We start from the raw sequence: 25,014 nt of genomic DNA, 5'->3' as shown, positions 1-25,014 counted from the left end.
AGTTACGTGTCAGTAAGTGAGTTTAGTCGAAAATTCTTGTGCAACATCAAGGAAATTGAGAAGAACCGCTTCTCGGCATACTTTGTTAAAATCGCTATGTACGCAAGTTTTGTTCGTTCGGAACGTCTTAGTTACGTGCCAGTAAGTGAGTTTAGTCGAAAATTCTTGTGCAACATCAAGGAAATTGAGGATATACGTTTTCTTGCGCACAAAGCTGAGATCGCTATGTACACAAGTTTTGTTCGTCCGGAACGTCCTAGTTACGTGTCAGTAGGTGAGTTTAATCGAAAATTCTTGTGCAACATCAAGGAAATTGAGAATAACAACTTCTCGGCATACATTATTAAAATCGCTATGTACGCAAGTTTTGTTCGTTCGGAACGTCTTAGTTACGTGCCAGTAAGTGAGTTTAGCCGAAAATTCTTGTGCAACATCAAGGAAATTGAGGATATACGTTTTGTTGCGCACAAAGCTGAGATCGCTATGTACACAAGTTTTGTTCGTCCGGAACGTCCTTGTTACGTGTCAGTAGGTGAGTTTAATCGAAAATTCTTGTGCAACATCAAGGAAATTGAGAATAACCGCTTCTCGGCATACATTGTTAAAATCGCTATGTACGCAAGTTTTGTTCGTTCGGAACGTCCTTGTTACGTGTCAGTAGGTGAGTTTAATCGAAAATTCTTGTGCAACATCAAGGAAATTGAGAATAACAACTTCTCGGCATACATTGTTAAAATCGCTATGTACGCAAGTTTTGTTCGTTCGGAACGTCTTAGTTACGTGTCAGTAAGTGAGATTAATCGAAAACTATTGTGCAACATCAAGGAAATTGAGAATAACCGCTTCTCGGCATACATTGTTAAAATCGCTATGTACGCAAGTTTTGTTCGTTCGGAACGTCTTAGTTAAGTGTCAGTAAGTGAGTTTAATCGAAAATTATTGTGCAACATCAAGGAAATTGAGAATAACCGCTTCTCGGCATACATTGTTAAAATCGCTATGTACGCAAGTTTTGTTCGTTCGGAACGTCTTAGTTACGTGTCAGTAAGTGAGATTAATCGAAAACTATTGTGCAACATCAAGGAAATTGAGAATAACCGCTTCTCGGCATACATTGTTAAAATCGCTATGTACGCAAGTTTTGTTCGTTCGGAACGTCTTAGTTACGTGCCAGTAAGTGAGTTTAGCCGAAAATTCTTGTGCAACATCAAGGAAATAGAGGATATACGTTTTGTTGCGCACAAAGCTGAGATCGCTATGTACACAAGTTTTGTTCGTCCGGAACGTCCTTGTTACGTGTCAGTAAGTGAGTTTAATCGAAAATTATTGTGCAACATCAAGGAAATTGAGAATAACCGCTTCTCGGCATACATTGTTAAAATCGCTATGTACGCAAGTTTTGTTCGTTCGGAACGTCTTAGTTACGTGCCAGTAAGTGAGTTTAGCCGAAAATTCTTGTGCAACATCAAGGAAATTGAGGATATACGTTTTGTTGCGCACAAAGCTGAGATCGCTATGTACACAAGTTTTGTTCGTCCGGAACGTCCTTGTTACGTGTCAGTAAGTGAGTTTAATCGAAAATTATTGTGCAACATCAAGGAAATTGAGAATAACCGCTTCTCGGCATACATTGTTAAAATCGCTATGTACGCAAGTTTTTTTCGTTCGGAACGTCTTAGTTAAGTGTCAGTAAGTGAGTTTAATCGAAAATTATTGTGCAACATCAAGGAAATTGAGAATAACCGCTTCTCGGCATACATTGTTAAAATCGCTATGTACGCAAGTTTTGTTCGTTCGGAACGTCTTAGTTACGTGTCAGTAAGTGAGATTAATCGAAAACTATTGTGCAACATCAAGGAAATTGAGAATAACCGCTTCTCGGCATACATTGTTAAAATCGCTATGTACGCAAGTTTTGTTCGTTCGGAACGTTTTAGTTACGTGCCAGTAAGTGAGTTTAGCCGAAAATTCTTGTGCAACATCAAGGAAATTGAGGATATACGTTTTGTTGCGCACAAAGCTGAGATCGCTATGTACACAAGTTTTGTTCGTCCGGAACGTCCTTGTTACGTGTCAGTAAGTGAGTTTAATCGAAAATTATTGTGCAACATCAAGGAAATTGAGAATAACCGCTTCTCGGCATACATTGTTAAAATCGCTATGTACGCAAGTTTTGTTCGTTCGGAACGTCTTAGTTAAGTGTCAGTAAGTGAGTTTAATCGAAAATTATTGTGCAACATCAAGGAAATTGAGAATAACCGCTTCTCGGCATACATTGTTAAAATCGCTATGTACGCAAGTTTTGTTCGTTCGGAACGTCTTAGTTACGTGCCAGTGAGTGAGTTTAGTCGAAAATTCTTGTGCAACTTCAAGGAAATTGAGGATATACGTTTTGTTGCGCACAAAGCTGAGATCGCTATGTACACAAGTTTTGTTCGTCCGGAACGTCCTAGTTACGTGTCAGTAGGTGAGTTTAATCGAAAATTCTTGTGCAACATCAAGGAAATTGAGAATAACAACTTCTCGGCATACATTATTAAAATCGCTATGTACGCAAGTTTTGTTCGTTCGGAACGTCTTAGTTACGTGCCAGTAAGTGAGTTTAGCCGAAAATTCTTGTGCAACATCAAGGAAATTGAGGATATACGTTTTGTTGCGCACAAAGCTGAGATCGCTATGTACACAAGTTTTGTTCGTCCGGAACGTCCTTGTTACGTGTCAGTAGGTGAGTTTAATCGAAAATTCTTGTGCAACATCAAGGAAATTGAGAATAACAACTTCTCGGCATACATTGTTAAAATCGCTATGTACACAAGTTTTGTTCGTCCGGAACGTCCTTGTTACGTGTCAGTAGGTGAGTTTAATCGAAAATTCTTGTGCAACATCAAGGAAATTGAGAATAACAACTTCTCGGCATACATTATTAAAATCGCTATGTACGCAAGTTTTGTTCGTTCGGAACGTCTTAGTTACGTGTCAGTAAGTGAGTTTAGTCGAAAATTCTTGTTCAACATCAAGGAAATTGAGAAGAACCGCTTCTCGGCATTCATTGTTAAAATCGCTATGTACGCAAGTTTTGTTCGTTCGGAACGTCTTAGTTACGTGTCAGTAAGTGAGTTTAGTCGAAAATTCTTGTGCAACAACAAGGAAATTGAGAAGAACCGCTTCTCGGCATACTTTGTTAAAATCGCTATGTACGCAAGTTTTGTTCGTTCGGATCGTCTTAGTTACGTGTCAGTAAGTGAGTTTAGTCGAAAATTCTTGTGCAACATCAAGGAAATTAAGAAGAACCGCTTCTCGGCATACTTTGTTAAAATCGCTATGTACGCAAGTTTTGTTCGTTCGGAACGTCTTAGTTACGTGCCAGTAAGTGAGTTTAGTCGAAAATTCTTGTGCAACATCAAGGAAATTGAGGATATACGTTTTGTTGCGCACAAAGCTGAGATCGCTATTTACACAAGTTTTGTTCGTCCGGAACGTCCTAGTTACGTGTCAGTAGGTGAATTTAATCGAAAATTCTTGTGAAACATCAAGGAAATTGAGAATAACAACTTCTCGGCATACATTGTTAAAATCGCTATGTACGCAAGTTTTGTTCGTTCGGAACGTCTTAGTTACGTGCCAGTAAGTGAGTTTAGCCGAAAATTCTTGTGCAACATCAAGGAAATTGAGGATATACGTTTTGTTGCGCACAAAGCTGAGATCGCTATGTACACAAGTTTTGTTCGTCCGGAACGTCCTAGTTACGTGTCAGTAGGTGAGTTTAATCGAAAATTCTTGTGCAACATCAAGGAAATTGAGAATAACAACTTCTCGGCATACATTGTTAAAATCGCTATGTACGCAAGTTTTGTTCGTTCGGAACGTCTTAGTTACGTGCCAGTAAGTGAGTTTAGCCGAAAATTCTTGTGCAACATCAAGGAAATTGAGGATATACGTTTTATTGCGCACAAAGCTGAGATCGCTATGTACACAAGTTTTGTTCGTCCGCAACGTCCTTGTTACGTGTCAGTAGGTGTGTTTAATCGAAAATTCTTGTGCAACATCAAGGAAATTGAGAATAACAACTTCTCGGCATACATTGTTAAAATCGCTATGTACACAAGTTTTGTTCGTCCGGAACGTCCTTGTTACGTGTCAGTAGGTGAGTTTAATCGAAAATTCTTGTGCAACATCAAGGAAATTGAGAAGAACCGCTTTTCGGCATACTTTGTTAAAATCGCTATGTACGCAAGTTTTGTTCGTTCGGATCGTCTTAGTTACGTGTCAGTAAGTGAGTTTAGTCGAAAATTCTTGTGCAACATCAAGGAAATTAAGAAGAACCGCTTCTCGGCATACTTTGTTAAAATCGCTATGTACGCAAGTTTTGTTCGTTCGGAACGTCTTAGTTACGTGTCAGTAGGTGAGTTTAATCGAAAATTCTTGTGCAACATCAAGGAAATTGAGAATAACAACTTCTCGGCATACATTATTAAAATCGCTATGTACGCAAGTTTTGTTCGTTCGGAACGTCTTAGTTACGTGCCAGTAAGTGAGTTTAGCCGAAAATTCTTGTGCAACATCAAGGAAATTGAGGATATACGTTTTGTTGCGCACAAAGCTGAGATCGCTATGTACACAAGTTTTGTTCGTCCGGAACGTCCTTGTTACGTGTCAGTAGGTGAGTTTAATCGAAAATTCTTGTGCAACATCAAGGAAATTGAGAATAACAACTTCTCGGCATACATTGTTAAAATCGCTATGTACACAAGTTTTTTCGTCCGGAACGTCCTTGTTACGTGTCAGTAGGTGAGTTTAATCGAAAATTCTTGTGCAACATCAAGGAAATTGAGAATAACAACTTCTCGGCATACATTATTAAAATCGCTATGTACGCAAGTTTTGTTCGTTCGGAACGTCTTAGTTACGTGTCAGTAAGTGAGTTTAGTCGAAAATTCTTGTTCAACATCAAGGAAATTGAGAAGAACCGCTTCTCGGCATTCATTGTTAAAATCGCTATGTACGCAAGTTTTGTTCGTTCGGAACGTCTTAGTTACGTGTCAGTAAGTGAGTTTAGTCGAAAATTCTTGTGCAACAACAAGGAAATTGAGAAGAACCGCTTCTCGGCATACTTTGTTAAAATCGCTATGTACGCAAGTTTTGTTCGCTCGGATCGTCTTAGTTACGTGTCAGTAAGTGAGTTTAGTCGAAAATTTTTGTGCAACATCAAGGAAATTAAGAAGAACCGCTTCTCGGCATACTTTGTTAAAATCGCTATGTACGCAAGTTTTGTTCGTTCGGAACGTCTTAGTTACGTGCCAGTAAGTGAGTTTAGTCGAAAATTCTTGTGCAACATCAAGGAAATTGAGGATATACGTTTTGTTGCGCACAAAGCTGAGATCGCTATTTACACAAGTTTTGTTCGTCCGGAACGTCCTAGTTACGTGTCAGTAGGTGAGTTTAATCGAAAATTCTTGTGAAACATCAAGGAAATTGAGAATAACAACTTCTCGGCATACATTGTTAAAATCGCTATGTACGCAAGTTTTGTTCGTTCGGAACGTCTTAGTTACGTGCCAGTAAGTGAGTTTAGCCGAAAATTCTTGTGCAACATCAAGGAAATTGAGGATATACGTTTTGTTGCGCACAAAGCTGAGATCGCTATGTACACAAGTTTTGTTCGTCCGGAACGTCCTAGTTACGTGTCAGTAGGTGAGTTTAATCGAAAATTCTTGTGCAACATCAAGGAAATTGAGAATAACAACTTCTCGGCATACATTGTTAAAATCGCTATGTACGCAAGTTTTGTTCGTTCGGAACGTCTTAGTTACGTGCCAGTAAGTGAGTTTAGCCGAAAATTCTTGTGCAACATCAAGGAAATTGAGGATATACGTTTTGTTGCGCACAAAGCTGAGATCGCTATGTACACAAGTTTTGTTCGTCCGCAACGTCCTTGTTACGTGTCAGTAGGTGAGTTTAATCGAAAATTCTTGTGCAACATCAAGGAAATTGAGAATAACAACTTCTCGGCATACATTGTTAAAATCGCTATGTACACAAGTTTTGTTCGTCCGGAACGTCCTTGTTACGTGTCAGTAGGTGAGTTTAATCGAAAATTCTTGTGCAACATCAAGGAAATTGAGAAGAACCGCTTCTCGGCATACTTTGTTAAAATCGCTATGTACGCAAGTTTTGTTCGTTCGGATCGTCTTAGTTACGTGTCAGTAAGTGAGTTTAGTCGAAAATTCTTGTGCAACATCAAGGAAATTAAGAAGAACCGCTTCTCGGCATACTTTGTTAAAATCGCTATGTACGCAAGTTTTGTTCGTTCGGAACGTCTTAGTTACGTGCCAGTAAATGAGTTTAGTCGAAAATACTTGTGCAACATCAAGGAAATTGAGGAAATACGTTTTGTTGCGCACAAAGCTGAGATCGCTATGTACACAAGTTTTGTTCGTCCGGAACGTCCTAGTTACGTGTCAGTAGGTGAGTTTAATCGAAAATTCTTGTGCAACATCAAGGAAATTGAGAATAACAACTTCTCGGCATACATTGTTAAAATCGCTATGTACACAAGTTTTGTTCGTTCGGAACGTCTTAGTTACGTGCCAGTAAGTGAGTTTAGCCGAAAATTCTTGTGCAACATCAAGGAAATTGAGGATATACGTTTTGTTGCGCACAAAGCTGAGATCGCTATGTACACAAATTTTGTTCGTCCGGAACGTCCTTGTTACGTGTCAGTAGGTGAGTTTAATCGAAAATTCTTGTGCAACATCAAGGAAATTGAGAATAACAACTTCTCGGCATACATTGTTAAAATCGCTATGTACACAAGTTTTGTTCGTCCGGAATGTCCTTGTTACGTGTTAGTAGGTGAGTTTAATCGAAAATTATTGTGCAACATCAAGGAAATTGAGAATAACCGCTTCTCGGCATACATTGTTAAAATCGCTATGTACACAAGTTTTGTTCGTTCGGAACGTCTTAGTTACGTGCCAGTAAGTGAGTTTAGCCGAAAATTCTTGTGCAACATCAAGGAAATTGAGGATATACGTTTTGTTGCGCACAAAGCTGAGATCGCTATGTACACAAATTTTGTTCGTCCGGAACGTCCTTGTTACGTGTCAGTAGGTGAGTTTAATCGAAAATTCTTGTGCAACATCAAGGAAATTGAGAATAACAACTTCTCGGCATACATTGTTAAAATCGCTATGTACACAAGTTTTGTTCGTCCGGAATGTCCTTGTTACGTGTCAGTAGGTGAGTTTAATCGAAAATTATTGTGCAACATCAAGGAAATTGAGAATAACCGCTTCTCGGCATACATTGTTAAAATCGCTATGTACGCAAGATTTGTTCGTTCGGAACGTCTTAGTTACGTGTCAGTAAGTGAGTTTAATCGAAAATTATTGTGCAACATCAAGGAAATTGAGAATAACCGCTTCTCGGCATACATTGTTAAAATCGCTATGTACGCAAGTTTTGTTCGTTCGGAACGTCTTAGTTACGTGTCAGTAAGTGAGTTTAGTCGAATATTCTTGTTCAACATCAAGGAAATTGAGAAGAACCGCTTCTCGGCATTCATTGTTAAAATCGCTATGTACGCAAGTTTTGTTCGTTCGGATCGTCTTAGTTACGTGTCAGTAAGTGAGTTTAGTCGAAAATTCTTGTGCAACATCAAGGAAATTGAGAAGAACCGCTTCTCGGCATACTTTGTTAAAATCGCTATGTACGCAAGTTTTGTTCGTTCGGATCGTCTTAGTTACGTGTCAGTAAGTGAGTTTAGTCGAAAATTCTTGTGCAACATCAAGGAATTTAAGAAGAACCGCTTCTCGGCATAATTTGTTAAAATCGCTATGTACGCAAATTTTGTTCGTTCGGAACGTCTTAGTTACGTGCCAGTAAGTGAGTTTAGTCGAAAATTCTTGTGCAACATCAAGGAAATTGAGGATATACGTTTTGTTGCACACAAAGCTGAGATCGCTATGTACGCAAGTTTCGTTCGTTCGGAACGTCTTAGTTACGTGCCAGTAAGTGAGTTTAGCAGAAAATTCTTGTGCAACATCAAGGAAATTGAGGATATACGTTTTGTTGCGCACAAAGCTGAGATCGCTATGTACACAAGTTTTGTTCGTCCGGAACGTCCTTGTTACGTGTCAGTAAGTGAGTTTAATCGAAAATTATTGTGCAACATCAAGGAAATTGAGAATAACCGCTTCTCGGCATACATTGTTAAAATCGCTATGTACGCAAGTATTGTTCGTTCGGAACGTCTTAGTTAAGTGTCAGTAAGTGAGTTTAGTCGAAAATTATTGTGCAACATCAAGGAAATTGAGAATAACAACTTCTCGGCATACATTATTAAAATCGCTATGTACGCAAGTTTTGTTCGTTCGGAACGTCTTAGTTACGTGCCAGTAAGTGAGTTTAGCCGAAAATTCTTGTGCAACATCAAGGAAATTGAGGATATACGTTTTGTTGCGCACAAAGCTGAGATCGCTATGTACACAAGTTTTGTTCGTCCGGAACGTCCTTGTTACGTGTCAGTAGGTGAGTTTAATCGAAAATTCTTGTGCAACATCAAGGAAATTGAGAATAACAACTTCTCGGCATACATTGTTAAAATCGCTATGTACACAAGTTTTGTTCGTCCGGAACGTCCTTGTTACGTGTCAGTAGGTGAGTTTAATCGAAAATTCTTGTGCAACATCAAGGAAATTGAGAATAACAACTTCTCGGCATACATTGTTAAAATCGCTATGTACGCAAGTTTTGTTCGTTCGGAACGTCTTAGTTACGTGTCAGTAAGTGAGATTAATCGAGAACTATTGTGCAAAATCAAGGAAATTGAGAATAACCGCTTCTCGGCATACATTGTTAAAATCGCTATGTACGCAAGTTTTGTTCGTTCGGAACGTCTTAGTTACGTGCCAGTAAGTGAGTTTAGCCGAAAATTCTTGTGCAACATCAAGGAAATTGAGGATATACGTTTTGTTGCGCACAAAGCTGAGATCGCTATGTACACAAGTTTTGTTCGTCCGGAACGTCCTTGTTACGTCTCAGTAGGTGAGTTTAATCGAAAATTCTTGTGCAACATCAAGGAAATTGAGAATAACAACTTCTCGGCATACATTGTTAAAATCGCTATGTACACAAGTTTTGTTCGTCCGGAACGTCCTTGTTACGTGTCAGTAGGTGAGTTTAATCGAAAATTCTTGTTCAACATCAAGGAAATTGAGAAGAACCGCTTCTCGGCATTCATTGTTAAAATCGCTATGTACGCAAGTTTTGTTCGTTCGGAACGTCTTAGTTACGTGCCAATAAGTGAGTTTAGTCGAAAATTCTTGTGCAACATCAAGGAAATTGAGGATATACGTTTTGTTGCGCACAAAGCTGAGATCGCTATGTACACAAGTTTTGTTCGTCCGGAACGTCCTAGTTACGTGTCAGTAGGTGAGTTTAATCGAAAATTCTTGTGCAACATCAAGGAAATTGAGAATAACAACTTCTCGGCATACATTGTTAAAATCGCTATGTACGCAAGTTTTGTTCGTTCGGAACGTCTTAGTTACGTGCCAGTAAGTGAGTTTAACAGAAAATTCTTGTGCAACATCAAGGAAATTGAGGATATACGTTTTGTTGCGCACAAAGCTGAGATCGCTATGTACACAAGTTTTGTTCGTCCGGAACGTCCTAGTTACGTGTCAGTAGGTGAGTTTAATCGAAAATTCTTGTGCAACATCAAGGAAATTGAGAATAACAACTTCTCGGCATACATTGTTAAAATCGCTATGTACGCAAGTTTTGTTCGTTCGGAACGTCTTAGTTACGTGCCAGTAAGTGAGTTTAACAGAAAATTCTTGTGCAACATCAAGGAAATTGAGGATATACGTTTTGTTGCGCACAAAGCTGAGATCGCTATGTACACAAGTTTTGTTCGTCCGGAACGTCCTTGTTACGTGTCAGTAAGTGAGTTTAATCGAAAATTATTGTGCAACATCAAGGAAATTGAGAATAACCGCTTCTCGGCATACATTGTTAAAATCGCTATGTACGCAAGTTTTGTTCGTTCGGAACGTCTTAGTTAAGTGTCAGTAAGTGAGTTTAATCGAAAATTATTGTGCAACATCAAGGAAATTGAGAATAACCGCTTCTCGGCATACATTGTTAAAATCGCTATGTACGCAAGTTTTGTTCGTTCGGAACGTCTTAGTTACGTGCCAGTAAGTGAGTTTAGTCGAAAATTCTTGTGCAACATCAAGGAAATTGAGGATATACGTTTTGTTGCGCACAAAGCTGAGATCGCTATGTACACAAGTTTTGTTCGTCCGGAACGTCCTAGTTACGTGTCAGTAGGTGAGTTTAATCGAAAATTCTTGTGCAACATCAAGGAAATTGAGAATAACAACTTCTCGGCATACATTATTAAAATCGCTATGTACGCAAGTTTTGTTCGTTCGGAACGTCTTAGTTACGTGCCAGTAAGTGAGTTTAGCCGAAAAATCTTGTGCAACATCAAGGAAATTGAGGATATACGTTTTGTTGCGCACAAAGCTGAGATCGCTATGTACACAAGTTTTGTTCGTTCGGAACGTCCTTGTTACGTGTCAGTAGGTGAATTTAATCGAAAATTCTTGTGCAACATCAAGGAAATTGAGAATAACAACTTCTCGGCATACATTGTTAAAATCGCTATGTACACAAGTTTTGTTCGTCCGGAACGTCCTTGTTACGTGTCAGTAGGTGAGTTTAATCGAAAATTCTTGTGCAACATCAAGGAAATTGAGAATAACAACTTCTCGGCATACATTGTTAAAATCGCTATGTACACAAGTTTTGTTCGTCCGGAACGTCCTTGTTACGTGTCAGTAGGTGAGTTTAATCGAAAATTCTTGTGCAACATCAAGGAAATTGAGAAGAACCGCTTCTCGGCATACTTTGTTAAAATCGCTATGTACGCAAGTTTTGTTCGTTCGGATCGTCTTAGTTACGTGTCAGTAAGTGAGTTTAGTCGAAAATTCTTGTGCAACATCAAGGAAATTAAGAAGAACCGCTTCTCGGCATACTTTGTTAAAATCGCTATGTACGCAAGTTTTGTTCGTTCGGAACGTCTTAGTTACGTGCCAGTAAATGAGTTTAGTCGTAAATTCTTGTGCAACATCAAGGAAATTGAGGAAATACGTTTTGTTGCGCACAAAGCTGAGATCGCTATGTACACAAGTTTTGTTCGTCCGGAACGTCCTAGTTACGTGTCAGTAGGTGAGTTTAATCGAAAATTCTTGTGCAACATCAAGGAAATTGAGAATAACAACTTCTCGGCATACATTGTTAAAATCGCTATGTACACAAGTTTTGTTCGTTCGGAACGTCTTAGTTACGTGCCAGTAAGTGAGTTTAGCCGAAAATTCTTGTGCAACATCAAGGAAATTGAGGATATACGTTTTGTTGCGCACAAAGCTGAGATCGCTATGTACACAAGTTTTGTTCGTCCGGAACGTCCTTGTTACGTGTCAGTAGGTGAGTTTAATCGAAAATTCTTGTGCAACATCAAGGAAATTGAGAATAACAACTTCTCGGCATACATTGTTAAAATCGCTATGTACACAAGTTTTGTTCGTCCGGAATGTCCTTGTTACGTGTCAGTAAGTGAGTTTAGTCAAAAATTCTTGTTCAACATCAAGGAAACTGAGAAGAACCGCTTCTCGGCATTCATTGTTAAAATCGCTATGTACGCAAGTTTTGTTCGTTCGGAACGTCTTAGTTACGTGTCAGTAAGTGAGTTTAGTCGAAAATTCTTGTGCAACATCAAGGAAATTGAGAAGAACCGCTTCTCGGCATACTTTGTTAAAATCGCTATGTACGCAAGTTTTGTTCGTTCGGATCGTCTTAGTTACGTGTCAGTAAGTGAGTTTAGTCGAAAATTCTTGTGCAGCATCAAGGAAATTAAGAAGAACCGCTTCTCGGCATACTTTGTTAAAATCGCTATGTACGCAAGTTTTGTTCGTTCGGAAAGTCTTAGTTACGTGCCAGTAAGTGAGTTTAGTCGAAAATTCTTGTGCAACATCAAGGAAATTGAGGATATACGTTTTGTTGCGCACAAAGCTGAGATCGCTATTTACACAAGTTTTGTTCGTCCGGAACGTCCTAGTTACGTGTCAGTAGGTGAGTTTAATCGAAAATTCTTGTGAAACATCAAGGAAATTGAGAATAACAACTTCTCGGCATACATTGTTAAAATCGCTATGTACGCAAGTTTTGTTCGTTCGGAACGTCTTAGTTACGTGCCAGTAAGTGAGTTTAGCCGAAAATTCTTGTGCAACATCAAGGAAATTGAGGATATACGTTTTGTTGCGCACAAAGCTGAGATCGCTATGTACACAAGTTTGGTTCGTCCGGAACGTCCTAGTTACGTGTCAGTAGGTGAGTTTAATCGAAAATTCTTGTGCAACATCAAGGAAATTGAGAATAACAACTTCTCGGCATACATTGTTAAAATCGCTATGTACGCAAGTTTTGTTCGTTCGGAACGTCTTAGTTACGTGCCAGTATGTGAGTTTAGCCGAAAATTCTTGTGCAACATCAAGGAAATTGAGGATATACGTTTTGTTGCGCACAAAGCTGAGATCGCTATGTACACAAGTTTTGTTCGTCCGGAACGTCCTTGTTACGTGTCAGTAGGTGAGTTTAATCGAAAATTCTTGTGCAACATCAAGGAAATTGAGAATAACAACTTCTCGGCATACATTGTTAAAATCGCTATGTACACAAGTTTTGTTCGTCCGGAACGTCCTTGTTACGTGTCAGTAGGTGAGTTTAATCGAAAATTCTTGTGCAACATCAAGGAAATTGAGAATAACAACTTCTCGGCATACATTGTTAAAATCGCTATGTACGCAAGTTTTGTTCGTTCGGAACGTCTTAGTTACGTGTCAGTAAGTGAGTTTAATCGAAAATTATTGTGCAACATCAAGGAAATTGAGGATATACGTTTTGTTGCGCACAAAGCTGAGATCGCTATGTACACAAGTTTTGTTCGTCCGGAACGTCCTAGTTACGTGTCAGTAGGTGAGTTTAATCGAAAATTCTTGTGAAACATCAAGGAAATTGAGAATAACAACTTCTCGGCATACATTGTTAAAATGGCTATGTACGCAAGTTTTGTTCGTTCGGAACGTCTTAGTTACGTGCCAGTAAGTGAGTTTAGCCGAAAATTCTTGTGCAACATCAAGGAAATTGAGGATATACGTTTTGTTGCGCACAAAGCTGAGATCGCTATGTACACAAGTTTTGTTCGTCCGGAACGTCCTTGTTACGTGTCAGTAGGTGAGTTTAATCGAAAATTCTTGTGCAACATCAAGGAAATTGAGAATAACAACTTCTCGGCATACATTGTTAAAATCGCTATGTACACAAGTTTTGTTCGTCCGGAATGTCCTTGTTACGTGTCAGTAGGTGAGTTTAATCGAAAATTCTTGTGCAACATCAAGGAAATTGAGAATAACAACTTCTCGGCATACATTGTTAAAATCGCTATGTACGCAAGTTTTGTTCGTTCGGAACGTCTTAGTTACGTGTCAGTAAGTGAGTTTAATCGAAAATTATTGTGCAACATCAAGGAAATTGAGAATAACCGCTTCTCGGCATACATTGTTAAAATCGCTATGTACGCAAGTTTTGTTCGTTCGGAACGTCTTAGTTACGTGTCAGTAAGTGAGTTTAGTCGAATATTCTTGTTCAACATCAAGGAAATTGAGAAGAACCGCTTCTCGGCATTCATTGTTAAAATCGCTATGTACGCAAGTTTTGTTCGTTCGGATCGTCTTAGTTACGTGTCAGTAAGTGAGTTTAGTCGAAAATTCTTGTGCAACATCAAGGAAATTGAGAAGAACAGCTTCTCGGCATACTTTGTTAAAATCGCTATTTACGCAAGTTTTGTTCGTTCGGATCGTCTTAGTTACGTGTCAGTAAGTGAGTTTAGTCGAAAATTCTTGTGCAACATCAAGGAAATTAAGAAGAACCGCTTCTCGGCATACTTTGTTAAAATCGCTATGTACGCAAGTTTTGTTCGTTCGGAACGTCTTAGTTACGTGCCAGTAAGTGAGTTTAGCCGAAAATTCTTGTGCAACATCAAGGAAATTGAGGATATACGTTTTGTTGCGTACAAAGCTGAGATCGCTATGTACGCAAGTTTTGTTCGTTCGGAACGTCTTAGTTACGTGTCAGTAAGTGAGTTTAATCGAAAATTATTGTGCAACATCAAGGAAATTCAGAATAACCGCTTCTCGGCATACATTGTTAAAATCGCTATGTACGCAAGTTTTGTTCGTCCGGAACGTCCTTGTTACGTGTCAGTAGGTGAGTTTAATCGAAAATTCTTGTGCAACATCAAGGAAATTGAGAATAACAACTTCTCGGCATACATTGTTAAAATCGCTATGTACGCAAGTTTTGTTCGTTCGGAACGTCTTAGTTACGTGCCAGTTAGTGAGTTTAGCCGAAAATTCTTGTGCAACATCAAGGAAATTGAGGATATACGTTTTGTTGCGCACAAAGCTGAGATCGCTATGTACACAAGTTTTGTTCGTCCGGAACGTCCTTGTTACGTGTCAGTAGGTGAGTTTAATCGAAAATTCTTGTGCAACATCAAGGAAATTGAGAATAACAACTTCTCGGCATACATTGTTAAAATCGCTATGTACACAAGTTTTGTTCGTCCGGAATGTCCTTGTTACGTGTCAGTAGGTGAGTTTAATCGAAAATTCTTGTGCAACATCAAGGAAATTGAGAATAACAACTTCTCGGCATACATTGTTAAAATCGCTATGTACGCAAGTTTTGTTCGTTCGGAACGTCTTAGTTACGTGTCAGTAAGTGAGTTTAATCGAAAATTATAGTGCAACATCAAGGAAATTGAGAATAACCGCTTCTCGGCATACATTGTTAAAATCGCTATGTACGCAAGTTTTGTTCGTTCGGAACGTCTTAGTTACGTGTCAGTAAGTGAGTTTAGTCGAATATTCTTGTTCAACATCAAGGAAATTGAGAAGAACCGCTTCTCGGCATTCATTGTTACAATCGCTATGTACGCAAGTTTTGTTCGTTCGGATCGTCTTAGTTACGTGTCAGTAAGTGAGTTTAGTCGAAAATTCTTGTGCAACATCTAGGAAATTGAGAAGAACAGCTTCTCGGCATACTTTGTTAAAATCGCTATTTACGCAAGTTTTGTTCGTTCGGATCGTCTTAGTTACGTGTCAGTAAGTGAGTTTAGTCGAAAATTCTTGTGCAACATCAAGGAAATTAAGAAGAACCGCTTCTCGGCATACTTTGTTAAAATCGCTATGTACGCAAGTTTTGTTCGTTCGGAACGTCTTAGTTACGTGCCAGTAAGTGAGTTTAGTCGAAAATTCTTGTGCAACATCAAGGAAATTGAGGATATACGTTTTGTTGCGTACAAAGCTGAGATCGCTATGTACGCAAGTTTTGTTCGTTCGGAACGTCTTAGTTACGTGTCAGTAAGTGAGTTTAATCGAAAATTATTGTGCAACATCAAGGAAATTAAGAATAACCGCTTCTCGGCATACATTGTTAAAATCGCTATGTACGCAAGTTTTGTTCGTCCGGAACGTCCTTGTTACGTGTCAGTAGGTGAGTTTAATCGAAAATTCTTGTGCAACATCAAGGAAATTGAGAATAACAACTTCTCGGCATTCATTTTTAAAATCGCTATGTACGCAAGTTTTGTTCGTTCGGAACGTTTTAGTTACGTGCCAGTAAGTGAGTTTAGCAGAAAATTCTTGTGCAACATCAAGGAAATTGAGGATATACGTTTTGTTGCGCACAAAGCTGAGATCGCTATGTACACAAGTTTTGTTCGTCCGGAACGTCCTTGTTACGTGTCAGTAAGTGAGTTTAATCGAAAATTATTGTGCAACATCAAGGAAATTGAGAATAACCGCTTCTCGGCATACATTGTTAAAATCGCTATGTACGCAAGTATTGTTCGTTCGGAACGTCTTAGTTAAGTGTCAGTAAGTGAGTTTAATCGAAAATTATTGTGCAACATCAAGGAAATTGAGAATAACCGCTTCTCGGCATACATTGTTAAAATCGCTATGTACGCAAGTTTTGTTCGTTCGGAACGTCTTAGTTACGTGCCAGTAAGTGAGTTTATCCGAAAATTCTTGTGCAACATCAAGGAAATTGAGGATATACGTTTTGTTGCGCACAAAGCTGAGATCGCTATGTACACAAGTTTTGTTCGTCCGGAACGTCCTTGTTACGTGTCAGTAGGTGAGTTTAATCGAAAATTCTTGTGCAACATCCAGGAAATTGAGAATAACAACTTCTCGGCATACATTGTTAAAATCGCTATGTACACAAGTTTTGTTCGTCCGGAACGTCCTTGTTACGTGTCAGTAGGTGAGTTTAATCGAAAATTCTTGTGCAACATCAAGGAAATTGAGAATAACAACTTCTCGGCATACATTGTTAAAATCGCTATGTACGCAAGTTTTGTTCGTTCGGAACGTCTTAGTTACGTGTCAGTAAGTGAGTTTAATCGAAAATTATAGTGCAACATCAAGGAAATTGAGAATAACCGCTTCTCGGCATACATTGTTAAAATCGCTATGTACGCAAGTTTTGTTCGTTCGGAACGTCTTAGTTACGTGTCAGTAAGTGAGTTTAGTCGAATATTCTTGTTCAACATCAAGGAAATTGAGAAGAACCGCTTCTCGGCATTCATTGTTACAATCGCTATGTACGCAAGTTTTGTTCGTTCGGATCGTCTTAGTTACGTGTCAGTAAGTGAGTTTAGTCGAAAATTCTTGTGCAACATCTAGGAAATTGAGAAGAACAGCTTCTCGGCATACTTTGTTAAAATCGCTATTTACGCAAGTTTTGTTCGTTCGGATCGTCTTAGTTACGTGTCAGTAAGTGAGTTTAGTCGAAAATTCTTGTGCAACATCAAGGAAATTAAGAAGAACCGCTTCTCGGCATACTTTGTTAAAATCGCTATGTACGCAAGTTTTGTTCGTTCGGAACGTCTTAGTTACGTGCCAGTAAGTGAGTTTAGTCGAAAATTCTTGTGCAACATCAAGGAAATTGAGGATATACGTTTTGTTGCGTACAAAGCTGAGATCGCTATGTACGCAAGTTTTGTTCGTTCGGAACGTCTTAGTTACGTGTCAGTAAGTGAGTTTAATCGAAAATTATTGTGCAACATCAAGGAAATTAAGAATAACCGCTTCTCGGCATACATTGTTAAAATCGCTATGTACGCAAGTTTTGTTCGTCCGGAACGTCCTTGTTACGTGTCAGTAGGTGAGTTTAATCGAAAATTCTTGTGCAACATCAAGGAAATTGAGAATAACAACTTCTCGGCATTCATTTTTAAAATCGCTATGTACGCAAGTTTTGTTCGTTCGGAACGTTTTAGTTACGTGCCAGTAAGTGAGTTTAGCAGAAAATTCTTGTGCAACATCAAGGAAATTGAGGATATACGTTTTGTTGCGCACAAAGCTGAGATCGCTATGTACACAAGTTTTGTTCGTCCGGAACGTCCTTGTTACGTGTCAGTAAGTGAGTTTAATCGAAAATTATTGTGCAACATCAAGGAAATTGAGAATAACCGCTTCTCGGCATACATTGTTAAAATCGCTATGTACGCAAGTATTGTTCGTTCGGAACGTCTTAGTTAAGTGTCAGTAAGTGAGTTTAATCGAAAATTATTGTGCAACATCAAGGAAATTGAGAATAACCGCTTCTCGGCATACATTGTTAAAATCGCTATGTACGCAAGTTTTGTTCGTTCGGAACGTCTTAGTTACGTGCCAGTAAGTGAGTTTATCCGAAAATTCTTGTGCAACATCAAGGAAATTGAGGATATACGTTTTGTTGCGCACAAAGCTGAGATCGCTATGTACACAAGTTTTGTTCGTCCGGAACGTCCTTGTTACGTGTCAGTAGGTGAGTTTAATCGAAAATTCTTGTGCAACATCCAGGAAATTGAGAATAACAACTTCTCGGCATACATTGTTAAAATCGCTATGTACACAAGTTTTGTTCGTCCGGAACGTCCTTGTTACGTGTCAGTAGGTGAGTTTAATCGAAAATTCTTGTGCAACATCAAGGAAATTGAGAATAACAACTTCTCGGCATACATTGTTAAAATCGCTATGTACGCAAGTTTTGTTCGTTCGGAACGTCTTAGTTACGTGTCAGTAAGTGAGTTTAATCGAAAATTATTGTGCAACATCAAGGAAATTGAGAATAACCGCTTCTCGGCATACATTGTTAAAATCGCTATGTACGCAAGTTTTGTTCGTTCGGAACGTCTTAGTTACGTGTCAGTAAGTGAGTTTAGTCGAAAATTCTTGTTCAACATCAAGGAAATTGAGAAGAACCGCTTCTCGGCATTCATTGTTAAAATCGCTATGTACGCAAGTTTTGTTCGTTCGGAATGTCTTAGTTACGTGTCAGTAAGTGAGTTTAGTCGAAAATTCTTGTGCAACATCAAGGAAATTGAGAAGAACCGCTTCTCGGCATACTTTGTTAAAATCGCTATGTACGCAAGTTTTGTTCGTTCGGATCGTCTTAGTTACGTGTCAGTAAGTGAGTTTAGTCGAAAATTCTTGTGCAACATCAAGGAAATTAAGAAGAACCGCTTCTCGGCATACTTTGTTAAAATCGCTATGTACGCAAGTTTTGTTCGTTCGGAACGTCTTAGTTACGTGCCAGTAAGTGAGTTTAGTCGAAAATTCTTGTGCAACATCAAGGAAATTGAGGAAATACGTTTTGTTGCGCACAAAGCTGAGATCGCTATGTACACTAGTTTTGTTCGTCCGGAACGTCCTAGTTACGTGTCAGTAGGTGAGTTTAATCGAAAATTCTTGTGCAACATCAAGGAAATTGAGAATAACAACATCTCGGCATACATTGTTAAAATCGCTATGTACGCAAGTTTTGTTCGTTCGGAACGTCTTAGTTACGTGCCAGTTAGTGAGTTTAGCCGAAAATTCTTGTGCAACATCAAGGAAATTGAGGATATACGTTTTGTTGCGCACAAAGCTGAGATCGCTATGTACACAAGTTTTGTTCGTCCGGAACGTCCTTGTTACGTGTCAGTAGGTGAGTTTAATCGAAAATTCTTGTGCAACATCCAGGAAATTGAGAATAACAACTTCTCGGCATACATTGTTAAAATCGCTATGTACACAAGTTTTGTTCGTCCGGAACGTCCTTGTTACGTGTCAGTAGGTGAGTTTAATCGAAAATTCTTGTGCAACATCAAGGAAATTGAGAATAACAACTTCTCGGCATACATTGTTAAAATCGCTATGTACGCAAGTTTTGTTCGTTCGGAACGTCTTAGTTACGTGTCAGTAAGTGAGTTTAATCGAAAATTATTGTGCAACATCAAGGAAATTGAGAATAACCGCTTCTCGGCATACATTGTTAAAATCGCTATGTACGCAAGTTTTGTTCGTTCGGAACGTCTTAGTTACGTGTCAGTAAGTGAGTTTAGTCGAAAATTCTTGTTCAACATCAAGGAAATTGAGAAGAACCGCTTCTCGGCATTCATTGTTAAAATCGCTATGTACGCAAGTTTTGTTCGTTCGGAATGTCTTAGTTACGTGTCAGTAAGTGAGTTTAGTCGAAAATTCTTGTGCAACATCAAGGAAATTGAGAAGAACCGCTTCTCGGCATTCATTGTTAAAATCGCTATGTACGCAAGTTTTGTTCGTTCGGATCGTCTTAGTTACGTGTCAGTAAGTGAGTTTAGTCGAAAATTCTTGTGCAACATCAAGGAAATTGAGAAGAACAGCTTCTCGGCATACTTTGTTAAAATCGCTATGTACGCAAGTTTTGTTCGTTCGGATCGTCTTAGTTACGTGTCAGTAAGTGAGTTTAGTCGAAAATTCTTGTGCAACATCAAGGAAATTAAGAAGAACCGCTTCTCGGCATACTTTGTTAAAATCGCTATGTACGCAAGTTTTGTTCGTTCGGAACGTCTTAGTTACGTGCCAGTAAGTGAGTTTAGTCGAAAATTCTTGTGCAACATCAAGGAAATTGAGGATATACGTTTTGTTGCGCACAAAGCTGAGATCGCTATGTACGCAAGTTTTGTTCGTTCGGAACGTCTTAGTTACGTGTCAGTAAGTGAGTTTAATCGAAAATTATTGTGCAACATCAAGGAAATTGAGAACAACCGCTTCTCGGCATACATTGTTAAAATCGCTATGTACGCAAGTTTTGTTCGTCCGGAACGTCCTTGTTACGTGTCAGTAGGTGAGTTTAATCGAAAATTCTTGTGCAACATCAAGGAAATTGAGAATAACAACTTCTCGGCATACATTTTTAAAATCGCTATGTACGCAAGTTTTGTTCGTTCGGAACGTTTTAGTTACGTGCCAGTAAGTGAGTTTAGCAGAAAATTCTTGTGCAACATCAAGGAAATTGAGGATATACGTTTTGTTGCGCACAAAGCTGAGATCGCTATGTACACAAGTTTTGTTCGTCCGGAACGTCCTTGTTACGTGTCAGTAAGTGAGTTTAATCGAAAATTATTGTGCAACATCAAGGAAATTGAGAATAACCGCTTCTCGGCATACATTGTTAAAATCGCTATGTACGCAAGTATTGTTCGTTCGGAACGTCTTAGTTAAGTGTCAGTAAGTGAGTTTAATCGAAAATTATTGTGCAACATCAAGGAAATTGAGAATAACCGCTTCTCGGCTTACATTGTTAAAATCGCTATGTACGCAAGTTTTGTTGTTTCGGAACGTCTTAGTTACGTGCCAGTAAGTGAGTTTAGTCGAAAATTCTTGTGCAACATCAAGGAAATTGAGGATATACGTTTTGTTGCGCACAAAGCTGAGATCGCTATGTACACAAGTTTTGTTCGTCCGGAACGTCCTAGTTACGTGTCAGTAGGTGAGTTTAATCGAAAATTCTTGTGCAACATCAAGGAAATTGAGAATAACAACTTCTCGGCATACATTATTAAAATCGCTATGTACGCAAGTTTTGTTCGTTCGGATCGTCTTAGTTACGTGCCAGTAAGTGAGTTTAGCCGAAAATTCTTGTGCAACATCAAGGAAATTGAGGATATACGTTTTGTTGCGCACAAAGCTGAGATCGCTATGTACACAAGTTTTGTTCGTCCGGAACGTCCTTGTTACGTGTCAGTAGGTGAGTTTAATCGAAAATTCTTGTGCAACATTAAGGAAATTGAGAATAACAACTTCTCGGCATACATTGTTAAAATCGCTATGTACACAAGTTTTGTTCGTCCGGAACGTCCTTGTTACGTGTCAGTAGGTGAGTTTAATCGAAAATTCTTGTGCAACATCAAGGAAATTGAGAATAACAACTTCTCGGCATACATTATTAAAATCGCTATGTACGCAAGTTTTGTTCGTTCGGAACGTCTTAGTTACGTGTCAGTAAGTGAGTTTAGTCGAAAATTCTTGTTCAACATCAAGGAAATTGAGAAGAACCGCTTCTCGGCATTCATTGTTAAAATCGCTATGTACGCAAGTTTTGTTCGTTCGGAACGTCTTAGTTACGTGCCAGTAAGTGAGTTTAGTCGAAAATTCTTGTGCAACATCAAGGAAATTGAGAAGAACCGCTTCTCGGCATACTTTGTTAAAATCGCTATGTACGCAAGTTTTGTTCGTTCGGATCGTCTTAGTTACGTGTCAGTAAGTGAGTTTAGTCGAAAATTCTTGTGCAACATCAAGGAAATTAAGAAGAACCGTTTCTCGGCATACTTTGTTAAAATCGCTATGTACGCAAGTTTTGTTCGTTCGGAACGTCTTAGTTACGTGCCAGTAAGTGAGTTTAGTCGAAAATTCTTGTGCAACATCAAGGAAATTGAGGATATACGTTTTGTTGCGCACAAAGCTGAGATCGCTATGTACACAAGTTTTGTTCGTCCGGAACGTCCTAGTTACGTGTCAGTAGGTGAGTTTAATCGAAAATTCTTGTGAAACATCAAGGAAATTGAGAATAACAACTTCTCGGCATACATTGTTAAAATCGCTATGTACGCAAGTTTTGTTCGTTCGGAACGTCTTAGTTACGTGCCAGTAAGTGAGTTTAGCCGAAAATTCTTGTGCAACATCAAGGAAATTGAGGATATACGTTTTGTTGCGCACAAAGCTGAGATCGCTATGTACACAAGTTTTGTTCGTCCGGAACGTCCTTGTTACGTGTCAGTAGGTGAGTTTAATCGAAAATTCTTGTGCAACATCAAGGAAATTGAGAATAACAACTTCTCGGCATTCATTGTTAAAATCGCTATGTACGCAAGTTTTGTTCGTTCGGAACGTCTTAGTTACGTGCCAGTAAGTGAGTTTAGTCGAAAATTCTTGTGCAACATCAAGGAAATTGAGGATATACGTTTTGTTGCGCACAAAGCTGAGATCGCTATGTACAAAAGTTTTGTTCGTCCGGAACGTCCTAGTTACGTGTCAGTAGGTGAGTTTAATCGAAAATTCTTGTGCAACATCAAGGAAATTGAGAAGAACCGCTTCTCGGCATTCATTGTTAAAATCGCTATGTACGCAAGTTTTGTTCGTTCGGAACGTGTTAGTTACGTGCCAGTAAGTGAGTTTAGTCGAAAATTCTTGTGCAACATCAAGGAAATTGAGGATATACGTTTTGTTGCGCACAAAGCTGAGATCGCTATTTACACAAGTTTTGTTCGTCCGGAACGTCCTAGTTACGTGTCAGTAGGTGAGTTTAATCGAAAATTCTTGTGCAACATCAAGGAAATTGAGAATAACAACTTCTCGGCATACATTGTTAAAATCGCTATGTACGCAAGTTTTGTTCGTTCGGAACGTCTTAGTTACGTGCCAGTAAGTGAGTTTATCCGAAAATTCTTGTGCAACATCAAGGAAATTGAGGATATACGTTTTGTTGCGCACAAAGCTGAGATCGCTATGTACACAAGTTTTGTTCGTCCGGAACGTCCTTGTTACGTGTCAGTAGGTGAGTTTAATCGAAAATTCTTGTGCAACATCCAGGAAATTGAGAATAACAACTTCTCGGCATACATTGTTAAAATCGCTATGTACACAAGTTTTGTTCGTCCGGAACGTCCTTGTTACGTGTCAGTAGGTGAGTTTAATCGAAAATTCTTGTGCAACATCAAGGAAATTGAGAATAACAACTTCTCGGCATACATTGTTAAAATCGCTATGTACGCAAGTTTTGTTCGTTCGGAACGTCTTAGTTACGTGTCAGTAAGTGAGTTTAGTCGAATATTCTTGTTCAACATCAAGGAAATTGAGAAGAACCGCTTCTCGGCATTCATTGTTAAAATCGCTATGTACGCAAGTTTTGTTCGTTCGGATTGTCTTAGTTACGTGTCAGTAAGTGAGTTTAGTCGAAAATTCTTGTGCAACATCAAGGAAATTGAGAAGAACAGCTTCTCGGCATACTTTGTTAAAATCGCTATGTACGCAAGTTTTGTTCGTTCGGATCGTCTAAGTTACGTGTCAGTAAGTGAGTTTAGTCGAAAATTCTTGTGCAACATCAAGGAAATGAAGAAGAACCGCTTCTCGGCATACTTTGTTAAAATCGCTATGTACGCAAGTTTTGTTCGTTCGGAACGTCTTACTTACGTGCCAGTAAGTGAGTTTAGTCGAAAATTCTTGTGCAACATCAAGGAAATTAAGAAGAACCGCTTCTCGGCATACTTTGTTAAAATCGCTATGTACGCAAGTTTTGTTCGTTCGGAACGTCTTAGTTACGTGCCAGTAAGTGAGTTTAGTCGAAAATTCTTGTGCAACATCAAGGAAATTGAGGATATACGTTTTGTTGCGCACAAAGCTGAGATCGCTATTTACACAAGTTTTGTTCGTCCGGAACGTCCTAGTTACGTGTCAGTAGGTGGGTTTAATCGAAAATTCTTGTGAAACATCAAGGAAATTGAGAATAACAACTTCTCGGCATACATTGTTAAAATCGCTATGTACGCAAGTTTTGTTCGTTCGGAACGTCTTAGTTACGTGCCAGTAAGTGAGTTTAGCCGAAAATTCTTGTGCAACATCATGGAAATTGAGGATATACGTTTTGTTGCGCACAAAGCTGAGATCGCTATGTACACAAGTTTTGTTCGTCCGGAACGTCCTAGTTACGTGTCAGTAGATGAGTTTAATAGAAAATTCTTGTGCAACATCAAGGAAATTGAGAATAACAACTTCTCGGCATACATTGTTAAAATCGCTATGTACGCAAGTTTTGTTCGTTCGGAACGTCTTAGTTACGTGCCAGTAAGTGAGTTTAGCCGGAAATTCTTGTGCAACATCAAGGAAATTGAGGATATACGTTTTGTTGCGCACAAAGCTGAGATCGCTATGTACACAAGTTTTGTTCGTCCGGAACGTCCTAGTTACGTGTCAGTAGGTGAGTTTAATCGAAAATTCTTGTGCAACATCAAGGAAATTGAGAATAACAACTTCTCGGCATACATTATTAAAATCGCTATGTACGCAAGTTTTGTTCGTTCGGAACGTCTTAGTTACGTGCCAGTAAGTGAGTTTAGCCGAAAATTCTTGTGCAACATCAAGGAAATTGAGGATATACGTTTTGTTGCGCACAAAGCTGAGATCGCTATGTACACAAGTTTTGCTCGTCCGGAACGTCCTTGTTACGTGTCAGTAGGTGAGTTTAATCGAAAATTCTTGTGCAACATCAAGGAAATTGAGAATAACAACTTCTCGGCATACATTGTTAAAATCGCTATGTACACAAGTTTTGTTCGTCCGGAACGTCCTTGTTACTTGTCAGTAGGTGAGTTTAATCGAAAATTCTTGTGCAACATCAAGGAAATTGAGAATAACAACTTCTCGGCATACATTCTTAAAATCGCTATGTACGCAAGTTTTGTTCGTTCGGAACGTCTTAGTTACGTGTCAGTAAGTGAGTTTAGTCGAAAATTCTTGTTCAACATCAAGGAAATTGAGAAGAACCGCTTCTCGGCATTCATTGTTAAAATCGCTATGTACGCAAGTTTTGTTCGTT

The sequence above is a fragment of the Polyergus mexicanus genome, unplaced genomic scaffold (genome assembly GCF_030449975.1).
Source record: "Polyergus mexicanus isolate NDT 795.1 unplaced genomic scaffold, iyPolMexi1.0 SCAF_10, whole genome shotgun sequence".
Classification (NCBI taxonomy): Eukaryota; Metazoa; Arthropoda; class Insecta; order Hymenoptera; family Formicidae; genus Polyergus; species Polyergus mexicanus.
This window is presented reverse-complemented; position numbering follows the sequence as displayed.